The sequence below is a fragment of the Lemur catta genome, chromosome 10, assembly GCF_020740605.2.
Source record: "Lemur catta isolate mLemCat1 chromosome 10, mLemCat1.pri, whole genome shotgun sequence".
Taxonomy (NCBI): Eukaryota; Metazoa; Chordata; class Mammalia; order Primates; family Lemuridae; genus Lemur; species Lemur catta.
In genome coordinates, this window is record NC_059137.1 from 89,931,928 (window position 1) to 89,946,991 (window position 15,064).

The following is a 15,064-nucleotide window of genomic DNA, read 5'->3' on the forward strand; positions in this document are numbered from 1 at the left end:
ACTAATCTCATTCATGAGGGCCCTATCCATGACCTGATTAGCTCCCCAATGCCCCACCTCCTAATATTATCACCTTGGGGTTAAGAGTTTGACATATAAATTTGGGGGAGACACAAATATTCAGACTATAGCATTTGTTCCCTGACCCCCCTAAATTTATGTCCTTCTCACGTGTAGAATACATTCATTCCATCTATCAACTGAAGAATGATAAAGTTCATAAATTTGGAAAGGAGAGCTTTATTTCTCATAAAGAGTTGCGGCCTGCAGGGGAGCCATTCTGAGAGGCTGGGAAGCAGATTCCAGCCAGAAGCTGGAAGCATGTACCTCAAGGGAGGGGCAACAGGAATAGGAATTTATGCCCCAAAACGTGGCCAAATACACATATTTAACAAGCCATAGGAGAAGGTATGAATATTTACAAAAGGAGAAACATGCATGTGCACAATTGAGCATCATGCAACTTCATGGGATCCATGTTCAAAAAATGGCAGTGTTAGCATGATCTGAGGATGGAGTTTTCAGCCCCCTGATCAAAAGGTGAAGCAAAAGACACAACAATCCTCTCTGTGCAGCCTCTGTAGACTGGTCAGAACCACCCCACGGTAAGTGGTCCCTTACCAGGAAGGAATGCTGGTCAGCTGTTGTTCCGAAACCACAAAAGGGAGGAGCGTCCTTAGGCAGTTGGTTGAAATCAGTAGTGGAGCAAGTCTTTCCAAAGCGCTGGTTCTGCCCAGCCCTTAGGGAAGAAAGCCTGATGGCCTTAGCCAGGGAGGGGGTATAACGAGGTGTGTCTGACCTCCCACCCCACCATGGCTGGGATTCCAGTTTTAAGGTTTCTCTGGGGTCCTCTGGCCAAGGAAAGATCCAGTCGGTTGGTTGGGAGGCTTAGGATTTTATTTTTATTTCTCACATCCCAAGAGCCCCAAAAGTCTTCACTCATTCCAGCATCAACTTGAAAGTCTAATGTCTGTACTAAATATCTAAATCAGATATGGGTGAGACTCAAGGTACCATTCATCCAGAGACAAATTTCTCTCTAGCTGTGAACATCTGAAATCAAACATGTTATGTGCTTCCAAATTAAAGGGCTGGGACAGGCACAGGAATGTCTATGGGTCTGTGCATTCTCATTTCAAAAGGGGAAATAGGTTCTAAGTAAGTCCAAAGCCCAACAGAGCAAACAATATTAAATATTAAGACTGGAGATCTTCTTAACTCTTCTTTGGCTTGATGCTCTGGACCCACTGAGGTGGAAGTCCCACCTTCCAGACATGGGGCAGTGGCCCTGCCCCGTGGTGGCTCTGGACCTGGGCCTGCTGCCTCCACGGCATCCACACTAATCTCCTTGCCAAACAGTCTCCTGGCCACATTTTTGTTCTCTCCCAAATAGACTTTTTCATTTATTCCAATAGGGATAGGCTGAAAATTTTCCACATTTTCAAGTTCTGCTTCCTTTTTGATTAACAATTCCATCCTTAAATCATCTCTCTCTCCTTGCTTATTTCTGTAGTCAGTCAAGAGAAGCCAAACCACATCTTCAACACTTTCCTTAAAAATTTCATCTGCCAAATATCCAATTTCATTGCTCACAAGTTCCACCTTCCACAAAACACGAGAACATAAACACAATTCATCCAAGTTCTTTGCCACTTCATATTAATAACAAGAATGGGCTTTCCCCCACTGTCTAATGGCATGTTCCTCATTTCCATCTGAGACCTCACCAGAATGGCTTTTCCTGTCCGTATTTCTACCAACATTCTGTTTGGACCAGGAGGGGATTCTCTAAGACGACGGAGAGTTTCTCAGCAGCTGCCCCCCCCTCTGAGCCCTCACCGGAAACACGGACAGGCCCACTGATGGCCATCTGGGCTCTTTCAGCCTCTCCCCATCACCCAGTTCAAAAGCCGCTTCCACACTGCTGGTGTCTGCCACAGCGGCACACCTCCCCATTTTCTGTCTTAGTCAGTTTGCGCTGCTATAACAGAACACCATAAACTGGGTGGCTGACAGCTGGGATATCGATGTGTGATAATTGAGAAATATGTACTTAGTCTTTGGCCCCATTTCCTGGCATACAACTCCTAAAACATTTAGAATCTCCAGAGTGAATTTTTTGTATGTTAATGTCACCTGATGACCGGAAGCCCCTACGTAGCTTCAGGGTGGGGGCTGGTCACCAAAGCCACCAAGGCAGGATTCGAGGGTTGGGACTTCCAGCCCCACCCCCAGCCTCTAGGGAGGCGAGAAGAGCTGAAGGTTAGGTTGGTCACAGTGGCCTGCGGTTTAGTCAGTCAGGCCTGTGTACTGGAGTCCTCACAGAAACCCAGAGGGACAGGGTGTGGGAAGCTTCTGGGTGGCTGGGTGTGTGGAGCTTCCTGAAGGGTGGTGGGCCGGGGGCTCGCCCGCTTCCCACCCACCTCACACATATTCCTCGGCGTCTGCACCCTGTGTAACATCCGTGACAATAAACAGTAAACACAGGTGTTTGCCTGAGCTCCCAAACCCAAGGAGAAGGTCGTGAGAACCCCAGCTTGGTGGTCAGTCAGAGGTTCTGGGAGCCCAGACTTGCAACTGCTGTCTGAAGGGGGGCAGTCTCATGGGACTGGGCCCTCACCCTGTGGGGTCTATGCTGTGTCCAGGTAGGTATTATCAGAACTTCATCTGAGGACACCTAGCTGGTACCTGCTACAGACCTGCTTGCTTGGGAAGAACCACGTATATCTGGTCAGAGAAGTCTTCCATGTCGATCGCCGGGTGGTGTGAAAGCAGAGGGAAAGCAGTCTGTGTTTTTTCCACTCTCAGACTATGTCTTTTTAAGCTTCTTTTAAAGAGGCTACTAAGGGTGTATTCCTCCCATCCCATTCAGGAAGCCGTCACACCAATTTCAGTTGATCACCGCTGTTCAGGTTTTCATATCGTCTCTGTGAATGTCAATTCGTCTCTTTTACCTGTTCCTGTGAAGACCCAGCGGCCGTGGCCACCAGAACGAGCACAGAAGGAAACAGACCACACAAGCATGGCCACAGACAAGGGCCTGGCTTTTTTTAGAGAAAGACACTGGGTTAATTTTTCCAACTGAAGTCAAATAGCACGCAAAGCAGACGGCTCAAGGCAAGTCCGTGACCAGGAGCAGCTGCAGGCGGAACTTCGGCGTTCGGTCCACTCTCAGCACAGTCACGCAGAGAGGCCTGCCGTGTGCAACGCGGTCGTGGCGGAAAGGGCCGAGCCCTAGAGGTTTCCGTAGCAGCCACCAGGCCACAGACTCCGGCTAGCAAGATCCGTGGGCTAGAGTTCCATTCCGTTTCTGTTGTCAGTTAGAAATCGGTATCTGGTTAAACGAAATTTCCGTGTTTTACTCAAACCATTCCTGTCTGATTTCACAGGTATCTAAAAATGTAGATGGCTGTTTCTTGGCGGAGCCCAATACCAATCCTTATTTATTTTAAGAGTAACAATTTTCCAGACACAAAATGTTTTATGCTTTAAAAGAAATGGTAACATCTACTGGATGCTTAGAAGTGGGGCTTTACAAATATAACTCATAATCATCCTAGGCTAGGCCAAATATTGTTACTGTTTTACAGATAAGGAGACTGAGGCACAGGAAGGTGAAGTAGTTTGTCCCTGCCTATCACAGCAGGACCGTGTGCTGCAGAAGAGAGCCACCACGGAAGGGTGCCCATGCCAGCCAGGACTCGGCTCTCCACAGCTAATAAACGCGAGCCATTTTAGCACGCTCCACTGTCCCCTGTTGTGTACAAACAGCCAGGCTACTTTCATGCACACACACACACACACACACACACACTCAAGGAAGATTTTTCCAACTCGGCCTCACCCTTCCTCTTTCACACGGAGCCTCCATACGCAGCCCTGTCCCTGGTGTGTTGGTGCCACAGCGAGGGACGGAAAGACCCTCCACAAACCACTGGACATGCAGTGTGGCTGGAGGTGCAGTGTGGGGGGAGCACGGCCCACCCTGCTCATCCCTCCCAGGGGACAGAGCAGCCCCTCAGCTCCCCTCCCCAGGCACATCCGGGTGTCCTTCCCCCACCCCGACTGTCTTCTGCAGCCCGAGGGGTGTGCACCTGCATCAGGGGAAGAGAAGAGAGAAGACAGGTGGAGGATGGACGGGCAGGTGGCTGGATGGGCACAAGGCAGAGGTCACAACCCCAGCCTCTCCCTTGAGCTTGGTGTGACTTTTGTCTAAGGGGACAGGGACAAAGTCAAGCCTGGTTCTCCTTTCAACTGTGCTTCCCTGGGGCCTCCAGTCAGGGCCACAGCACCCTGGGAGATGAGCCGTCACCTGCTGCTTCCTCACCAACATCAGCAGGCCCAGGACTTTTCTAGAACATTACTTCTCTTTCCATCCCCAGCCTGCTCGTGCTGCTGGGTGTTGGGGTCACAGGATGCATGTGTGTGACCCAGCAACAGTGCCTGCCCCTCCCCCCCACAAGACCCCACGTGGAAACACGGGTGGGGAAGGGACATCTCCCAAGTCCTTGTTAGGAAAACGTTTACACACACTGAAAAGTCCAGAGACTGGTACCATGAACCGTGCACAGCCACCTGGATTTAGTGTTTCATGTCGAGCCATAATTCCTTCTCTCTCTTTCTCTTTCTCAATGAACCCCCTGAGAGTTAGTTACAGGCATCATGACAATTCACCCGTAAATTCCTCCACAGGCATCTCCTAAGGATAGAGACATAAATGCTGCATTAGTCAGGGCTCTCCAGAGAAGCAGAACCTTCAGGAGGTGTGTGTATATATTCATAGAGACAGATTTATTTTAGGGAACTGGCTCCCATGACCGTGGGGCCCGGCAAGTCCAAGCCCCGGGAGGCAGCCTGGCAGGCTGGTACCCGGGGAGAGCCGACTTTGCAGTCAGAGACCGGAAACCGCAGGGCGGCCGGCAGCCGAAACACCCAGGCAGCATCTCTGTGCTGCGTCCCTGAGGCAGTGCCTCCTTCTCCAGGAAGCCCCGTCTCTGAGCCTGAGGCCTTCACCAGTCGGAGGAGCCACCGACGCCCCCACGGCTGCTGATTGACATGCCAGTCGCATCTGCAAAACGCCTCCCCAGCAGCACCAAGACTGGTGTCTGACCCAACAACGAGCACCATAGTCCAGCCAAGGTGACATATAATTAACTATCACAGTCACATTGCCAGTAAGAGTGATATTATGTCCATAACAGCCTGAAGTTTATGGTTCAACACTCCCTTGGAAACAAAGGCAGAGAACGCTTCCCTTGGTGTGAAAGGGGGAAATAAAGGAAACGTTACTGCATTTGCCTGCGTTTGCATGTAGAAAACTGGGAGGGAGTCACATGAAGTTGATGAAAGTGGGGACCCAGCTAGAGGAGAGGGGGGGACAAACTCACTGAGAATTTGTTTTGACTTATGCACCACACAAGTGTGTCACTTATTAAATAAAAACTAAAACATCAAAGGGAGTAGAATTGTAAGCAAATTCTTAGCTAAAACAACAACAGAACAAAGCTTTTGGTTGTGCACTGCTGCTCCAGGGAATTCCGCATACCCTAATTTCTGCTTTCTCCGCTGGAGGATTTGCCGACCCAATGATGTGAATCTATCCTAGGGAAAACGAAACAGAATTAGAATTCAAAAGCGTACAAAATATTGGGGATTGAGGTTTTCACTCATCCTTACAAAGCAAGGACAGCACCTGGGAAGCCCTGAGCAGGCTGGTGAGAGGTGACCAGCCAGGGCCCCGCTCACACGCCCCTGGTCCCCGGGCCTGTGACAGGACTGAGGCCACCAGGGGCTCCCCACACACCCCCTGTACCCGGCGGCAGCCTTCTGGATCTGGAAGCCTCGACTGCAGAGGCAGCTCCCAGTGTCTTGTGCGGAAAATCCTCGGACAACCCTGTGCGATGACTGCCCTTTGACCCCTTCACCCACCAGGCTGGTGTCCCCGACTCTCCTAACCGGGAGCCCTGGAGGGTAGGCAGAGACTTGTGGAATCATTGTGGGTGAGGACAAGGATGTTTTAAAGAGTACATATGAACAGTTCTCAACCCCTGACATCAGGCTGCCCTGGCAGACCCTGTGGGTCCCCCGTCCCTGGGGCCTGGTCACGATGCCCTGCCCCCCGAGAGACCACCCTGGGAGGGGCGCACAGAGAGCACACTGCATCTGAGTGCACCCGAAGAGGTCCTTTTGCTATTGCCACTTGATACTTTCCTTGCATCCACCGAACAGCTACATGTGGGATGATCTTTCTATCCCAACATCTTCACCAGGAAACTTCCAGATGACTCAAGGCATGTTTTTCAAGATGTGCTTTTCACTTCACTCTAAAGCTGTGCACCAGTTATTACTGTGGTATGACAAACCACCCCAAACTTAATGGTATAAAATAACTCACACTCACAGGTTCTGTGGGTCAAGGACAGTGTTGGGGAGTAGTTAGGGGAGCTGCCCCTTCTCCAGGACTCCTCATCCTCAGCTGGGAAGACTCCAGTGGCTGGGACTGGAACTGTCTCGAAGCCTCTCTCTTGCGTGAGGCTGGGCTCACTTAGGACTGTCCACCAGAGAGCCTGCGTGTGGCCTGTCCCGTGGCTCGGGCTTCTCACAGTATGATTGCCACAGGGAGCCTCTGAGGACTAAGTTTTCTGGGGCCCCGAGGTTGAAGCTACATGGCCTCGTTTGCCTTGGCTTTGGGAGCCGTGTGTCATCACTTCCACAGCATTTGATTGGCTACTAGATGGTCTCTATGGCCAGGCCAGCTGCAAGGGAAGGAATTCGGTTTCCGCAAACCTCATGGGGAGAGAAGGCAGGGCCGTGCTGCAGAAGAGCCTGTAGGCTGGAAGATGCTGTTGAAGTCAGAGTTGGGAAATACAAGCTGCCCTGACCCCAGCCGCGGGACTCGAGGGCCCTCCCTCCCGCCTTCTGCACACCCTGAGTCTCTGAGCAGGAGTTGGAGCCTGGGTTTCCAGACCTCCAGCGCAGGGCTGCTGCTCCCAGGCCGCAGGTGCTGCCATTTGCATTTCAAAGAGAAATAGTTTTGTGTTTCTTTCTCATGTTTCTTTTTTTGTGCTTTATTGTGTTCTCTAGATCAAATGAAGAAAGCCCATTTATCATTTATTCCAGTATGACCTAGATGCATACAGTTTCTTCCCAGTGATTATTTAAGATACAGATGAAGGAAGATTGGCCCTTAACTTTTGCATGAGTGTCAAACAAGCACCCTGGCTTGTCAGCAGGCTGGCAGAGCCACGCCCCGTGCTCCTTCCAGGCACGTTCAGTGGCTCCGCTGCCCTGACTCACTGGGACGTGAGAGGGAGGCCTTTGCCTAGGGGCTAGTCAGCGTGTCCATGCTGAGGGGGAGCCGGGGAAGCAGTGAAAAGTTCTCTTAGTAATGTTCCTTTTCAGGTAGCCTTCCACTGGTGGACTCTGTGAGTTAGGATATAGGCTGACTCTGGGGAATGGTCATGCTTGAAGGTGCAGACCCGGGGAGGTGGGTGGGGGAGGGGATGGAGGTATGACTACATGATGAGTACCAGGCGCACTGTCTGGAGAATGAGAACGGATGCGCTTGGGACTCTGACTCGGGGGGATGGGCAGGACATGGACAATGTATATGACCTAAACTTATGTACCCCCATGATGAGCTGAAATAAAAAAATAAATAAATAAATAAATAAAATAAAAGCCTTTGGGCACAAAACTGAAAAAAAAAAAAAAAAAGGATATAGGCTGAATAGCCATAACAAAGACCTAAAAATACAGAGGCTGAAATATGTTTACCTCCCTCAAATACACGATGACAAAGGCCTACAGCCTGGGCTGGTGCCACAGCTCGGCCACTTTCAACACATGGCTTCCATTCCTGGGTTCCAGGCAACTGCTCCGGCTTGCTAGGGTGGGGGCTGTGGGAGAAAGCAGTGGACAGTCCCCTTCTGCTCTAAGGCACATGTCACTTCCTCTCCCATCTCACTGGCCCAGCCTTGGTCACATGGTCTAGCAGCAAAGGAGGCTGGGAAATGCAGTCTCTAGATAAGAGCCCACATACCTAATTAAAATTCTGGGCGTTTCTATTCTTAAAAGGAAGAGGAATGAATGTTGGGGACATTTGGCTGTCTCTGTCCTGCACTCATATACTTCCCTTCTTGGTCTCCCGTGAGGAAGCAGAGTTTCACCATTGCCGTGGCAGGGGACACAGGGAAGCTCTCGTTGCTGACCACAGGCACAGGTTGCCACAGCAACCTCACTGCCTGGCTGGTGCTACCCACAGTGTCATCCTTTCTTCTCCATCCTTTGCACAAACGACTTCCCTAAACAGACAAGTTTGTAAGAAAGAAATGCTACGAATGAAATGTCGAGGGACTGTTTCTTGGTTCTTTGTGACGTTCTTTTCGTCTTTAGAGCCAGATACACCTGGGTCCAAATCCCAGCTCTGCCAGCAGCTATGTGTGGGCTTCCCTTTCCTCACCTACAAATTAGATATCATATTACTCACCACCTAAGTAATATGGTAACTGATATGATAGATAAGTGATATGGAAGAATGTATGTAAGTCACAGTGCCTGGCCCATAATAGAAACTCAAAAAAGGGTCTTAACCATTAATTTTAACAGGAAGGACACAACCTAAAAGGGCCTGGTTTGCCAGTCTGATAAACAGATTTGTGTCTGGTGTGGCAAAGGAGACAGCCAGGTTCCTCTAGAGCCCTTCCCGTGCCGACCCTACTAGTGGTTATTGGGTCTACTTCCAGGGCCACCCTTGCCCACCACACTGGCTTGGGGTGGACCAGGAAAGTCTGATTAAATTCATTCTTCCAGGGCTGCCCCCCAAAGAGGGTACAGACGTCTCACTAATCCCTGCCTCATTTGACTTATGCTGTCCTGGCTTAGGCTGAGTGCCCTGGGAACACAGCAGGTAGCCCGCCCCTGGCTTCTGGGTACAGTTAGACGCATAGAGCTGAGCCAGGGAGTGCAGGACTTCCCTCCTCCGGGAGCCACGTGGAGGCATGTCGGCTACTACAGTGTTCGTTAGACACCAGCTTCGTAGGAGTCTGAGATTTGGGGATTGTCTTCTTCAGTTCCTCATGGCCCTGGTTTAGAATCTGGGGTCCCCCCCAGTAGGGCTTGCCATCTTTAAAAGACTTCAGCCAGTTTAAGGTATCAGCTTTGGTGGTCTCCATGACAACTCTGGAAAGCCCAGAGTGAGCAGTTGGAAGACTCTGCCAGCAAGGGACTGTCCAGGACTGTCCACTGACTGGCTGATTGCATGAAAGAGCTGATGGCACCTGGCACCTAAATCAAAGGGTGAACTTGCCAGAGGTGAATCGTGCCAGCCGTTTAAGTAGGCACAAGCGTCTTTACTCCTGGCCATAGAAGCCACCCTGCTTGTAAGTAGCCATCATCCCTAATGTCTGTCTAATGCACATAACACCCCCAAGAGGAGCTGTGTCATTCTTATTTTGTAAATGAGTAAGAGATAGAACTTAATCAGAACTCAAGTGTTCTTATTTCTTGGGCTATTTACGCTGGAGAGGATGTTTGTTTTTACTGATGAACATAATGTCAAAATGCCAAAAAAAAAAGACTGGAAGAAGGAAAGGAAGGAGGGAGGGAGAAGGAAAGAATGAAAAAGCAAACAGTGGTTAAATGGTGCGAAATCAACATAAGGTTGCCAAGTTCGTGTCATTTCACAGATGTTAGGTACAGTAAGTACCAACTGTTATCTCCTCCCACACCTGCAGAATCTGAGACAAGAACAGTCTTCTCAGAATGTGAGAAAAAACAATGAAAGTCTTAAAGGACAGTTGGCAACTTTGATGCCATTCCTCCTGAGGCCCCGACTTCCTAATTTCCCTTAGGCGAGTTATGACTGGGGCACCTCCCGCATGTGAAAGCCGAGGGCGAGGCCACGGCACAAACTACTCGCCACACTGGCCTCTCGCTGCTTTGTCACAGGCTTGCATTTGCCTCGAAGGACGTCCAAGGCCCTGGGAGCCAAACCTTCCAACCTCTGGACCTTGTGAGCTACAAAATACGGATCAAGAATTAACCAGTAACAAACCATAAAAATATATGTATATGGTTTGGAAAAAATAATGTATTTTAAAGTGATGGCAAAGACTTGGCGCCAAGTGAAAATGAAAGATCTTTGTTTGATGCACTCTAAAAATAGAAAAACAGAAAGTAGTGCCTGATAGATTATGGACATAAAGGAAATAAATCAATCTTGGGCAACACGATCTGTAGCAAAGTTTTATAGCTGACTCACAAATTCTTAAAAGAGATAAAGGTAACATATTCTGGAGATGCCGTGGAGCTATCAGCTGTCCTGGTGGAATTCTAAGAAGATGAACACCTGAAAGGGGCCATGAAGCCTGAGCTCCGGGTTAAGGACTAACGTTGCGCTTCACCCAAGGAGCGCGGGGTCTCACCCCCGCCTCATGGGGCAACCACACACCTGACGCGCGTCGTTGGCCTAGTGATGTCGGCAGGCAGTGCCACGTGATGGCCTGGGAGCTGCGTGGAGAGGACCCGCCTCAACCTGCTCTCGCCCAGCCAGCCTCCCTCCAAGCCTCATCCTTCTGTACACAGAAAAAGCCTGGCAAGTCCCAACCGGGTTTAAAGTGGCATCTCTGCTCCTACAAATACAGAAATCATTTTTCTCTAGTAGCTAAGGAAAGCCTGATGCAGCATGACAAGAGTTAATTCACATAAACACTAGAAAACTGAATTACACGTAGATGCTTTCTTTGGGGATTCTGTTATTTGTTTTGTTGTTTCCATATATTTTGCAGAAAGATAGTTTTGTGTTCACTCAGAGCTAAACAAAATCACAAGAGCTGCCATTTCTTGAGCACTTGTTATGTGACAGGTGGCTTACATGCATCTTTCATTCAATCCTATGTTTAATCCATAAAGAATAGAATAGAATGTTCCTGTCTGCATTTTACAGATGACGAGACCAAAGCCAGGGGCAGCTGAATAATGAACAAATTCTCACAGCTAAGGAATCAGACCCAAATATACCCCTTTCTGAGCTGGGGACACCCTCCTGGATGATTCAGCTGTGGCCTGCCCAGCCCAGCCGGGTGAGTGACAGACCCTCCCACCCCTGCCCGGCAGCTCTCGCTGAGCCCTCTTCTCTGTGGAAGGATCAGGTCTCCTGACATTTCCCCAAAATTTCTCCCGACATTTTCCCCGACTTGCTGCTCAAGTCAAGCGTAAACCCAGAGAGGTAAGAACTTATATTGCACCAAGAAGAGCCAAAATGTTCTTATGCAGGCACAGAAAAAAATATTGCAAGGGGACTTCGAAGAGATAATTGCATCCATTTTTAAAGTATTTACTGCGAAAAAAGAAATTGCTAATTTGAAGTGCTTAAAAGATCAATCTAAATTACTAGCTGTGTTTAGGGAACTTCTTTAACTAATGGAAAAGGAAGACCTGTGATTAGTACTTCATCGTTTGCGTACTGAATGTGTTAACCCTGATCTCTCTCTGTCGTGGCTGCCATACCTGCAACATGCTACCATGTGCACGTTACTCACACAGGTTAACACGCACTGTCATAGAAACCTGGTTACAAATAAACCCCGTGCCTCCTCAGTGGATGCACGCTGCCACGGGCCAGCCACCATGGCCTTCGTCTTTTTCTGGCTGCCCAGGGGAGAGGGGGGTGGTCCAGGCCAACTGCACCCTGCAACAGTTTCTCCAGGAAGACAGGCACAGGAAGTGCCGAATGGCCTGCAGGGACAGCGCGCGCTTCCTCTTTGCAGTGATTCCCCTCTTCAAAGAGCTGTGAGAACCGAGGTTGGACGGCAGTTTCTGTGCTCGTTTCAGCACGGCAGTGTCTTGCAGAAAAGGCCCCACAGCTTTCTGACGGGGATGGCAGACGCAGTAGCCAGAGGGAATGGGAAACAAATCTCTGAGGGAATGAAAAGCCTCACTTCTCTCCCGCCTCCCTTGTTACCTTGCCTCCTGATTTCTCTCTTCTGACAAACGTACTCTGACCAGCTCTGCTGCAAAACAGACGGCCCTCAGGCTGCCTTCAGCGCCAGTTGATGGACTCAGCAGAGTCCCAGGGACAAGCACGATAGTGTGTCTTTTTTTGAGAAAACTGGAGTTCAGGGGAGCTGGGGACTGGGCCCTCCCCCTAATCCTCTCTCTGCCCTGGGCAGACCTGTGCTGAGCCTGAACCCCTCCAGGCTGCCCTGAAGGCCCTGCCTGCGGCGGAGCCCAGAGCCTCCCGCTTTCCTCAGGGCAGGGGAAGAGCTGGCAGAAGACAGCGGGCCGTTGCCAATGCCTGTCCCCAAGCTTGGACTCGTGTGCACCCTGCTGGTCAAATCAGCTTTGAAAATGCAGCTTGGTTTTGTAAGTGGTTAAACTGGTGACTAACTTGGTTTTCAAAGTAATTAATATTTGTGATTTTGTCCCATACCCAGATTTATGTAGGCAGGTTCAGGATTTGAAGAATTCAGAAAACATAAGGTGTTGATGTCTGATGCTGCAAAGGGCACTAGAGTGGCAACAGAATCCCTCATCGTCCAGGTGTCCTGGCGGAGGCCACACGCCAAGCCGAGGTCCCCACCGCCCGGCAGTCGCTGAGGGGCCATGAGCGTCCTCACACCCAGGCTGTCCCCACCACCGGCTGGCAGATCTGCGGGGTCCCCACGGCCGCACGGCTGCTGCCCGCAGCCCTTGGCAAGGCAGCGACCTGCGGCCTGTCCTACAGGTGCGAGCGCAGCAGCGAGTCTCTGCCAAACACGTCACCCAGGCAGAAATGGGTGGAATCAGAAATCAAGTTCTTTTGTATTTTTCTTTTAAAGCAGAAGTAGCATTACCAAGAATGCTAATCGCCCCGCCCCCACCCCCGCCCCGCAACTGTGAGATGGCCTCCTAAGGAAAAATGAGAAGCTGATACCCACAAAGCTCTGCACCCCTCTGTGTCCATGGCCAGCAGAAAGCCTCGGTCCTGCCGGGAAAAGAAACTGGCGCCGGCGAGCGGAAAGGGAGCGGGGAGTGCCCGCCCGGCGCGGGGACCCGCAGGCTGCACTGCACCGCCGCCCGCACGCTCCTCTCGCCTGGGCGTCTCTGCGCGGACTTCCGAGGGCCCCCTGGGCTGAGCACTCAGCCGCCGCCTGGCCCGGCACAGGGGCAGCTAGGACTCAGAAAGTCCTGTGAGGAAGAGGGGCTGGGGGGCGAGAAACGAGAGAGGAGCAGTCACGCCGCACGTGGCTCACGCAGAGGTGGCACGAGCCTCGTCTGCCCGGCGCAGGCACCTGGTTCAGCCGGTGGGAGCTGCGTCGCCCTGACCCTTCTCAGGGATGCATCCTCTAACGAACCTCATACGGTTCTTACCAGCTCTGTGACGACTGAGAATTGCCTTTTTAAAGCAAAAACACAAATAAAAATAAAAACAAGAACATGCAGAGGCACTGTCGAATGTGTCTCCCTCCCAGATCCAGGCCAGCCCGAGGGGCGGAGATTGGACCCTGCCCTGCGGCGACCGCGGGTGGGCAGGTGCCATGTGTCTGGCTGGCGCCGGGCACCCTGGCTCAGCGCCGCGGGCCGCAGCCTTAGACCGAGGCAAGGCGGGTCCTTCTCCCAGCCCGGGAGGGCGGAGCCCGGCCAAGGGCGCTCAGCACACGGTGGGAAACAGGGCCACGCTGCCCTCGGGGGCATCGCCACAGGGTAACTGGCAGGTAGAGGAGGGTCCTATTTTCGACCAGAGTCCTGTTAAATAAGCACCGTGGGGGAGACGTGGCCTCAGGAATCAGTGCAGCTTCCTCCTGCGAGGAGCGTCCTGGGGCGCATGACGCCCAGTGCCAATGGCAACCCCCTGGTGCCATGCAGCCCTGGGGGACACCCTGACACAGGAAGAGCGTGTTGCCCTAAAGGGTTCCCCGCGGGAGTCTTCCTTAAAACAGTGAAAAATCAAAAACCAGACGGAAGTTCCCAGCAGAGCGGAGCTGGGTCGGCAGGATGGCGGGAGCAGTGACAGCGGTGCTCTGAAGACGCGGCGACCCGGGACAGCCCGTGGGAGGGCAGCCCACACCGCAGGCGACAGCCTGTGTGCCCGGCGCATGCGACAGCCTGAGAATGAACAAGGCTGTCCAGAGCAAGAGGCACCGGAATGAACTGGGCCAGACCGGGCCGTGAGGGGCCAGGGTGGTGCTGGGAGGGCTGTCGGCTCCTCTCCTCCCTCTTTCCCTCTGTCGCAGGCGCCTGCCAATGTCCAGCGCAGCCTGCACCCACCTCCCGCCCCGCTCCCTAAAGCCCCGGGAGCGTCTGTAAATATTAATGTCCCGACCCACCGTAGACGAATCGGCTCGACATTCCCGGGCTGCGGTCCGCCGGCGCCTTGGTAACTTCTCCCCAGCGGGTCTAAGCAGCAGCAAGGTTGTCGCCGGTCTGTGCAGGAGCCTGGCTCCAGGGCTTCCCGTGGGAGAAACTGTCCTCCGTGGGAAACAGGTGGGCTCCTAACTGGGTTGATTTGGCTTTAATTTAATTTGGGGAAAACTCAGGTATGGTGCCAATGTTTATGGTCGTCTCCACTTTAATACCGTCCCAGAGCCCGTCTCCCTCAGCCCCCGGCACAGGCAGCAGCCCCGCCACACAGGCCGCCGGCCACCCCCATCCCATGCCACATGCCACCCCCACTGAAATCCACGTCCCACTTTGAGGGAGGACACCTTGGTCTCTGAAGATGGAAATGCCCAGTGTTTTCAGAAGGAGGAGCCCAGCCTTTGTTATTTGCCATAGAAAGTGTAAGGAATGTGTTTGTGTCCTGGAGATTCGCAAGCCTGCGGATGCCCGGCGGGTCAGGGGCGCCTCACACCCCAGCCTGGACTGGGCTCTGCGGAGTTTCTGTAAACTCCGCCAGCCCCTTCCTGCCGCACTCTCAGCACCGCGCTTCTCTCTCCCCGGGGACGGACCCACGGACGTCCTGATGTGGGAGAGGCTCTGGGGCTGGAGGCTGTGGGATGAGGGATGCGGGCTGACCCCCACCAAGGCACAAGAGCCCTCTTTCTCTGAGCAGGGTGTTTTACTGGGGCACGAGGAAGGAAGGGAG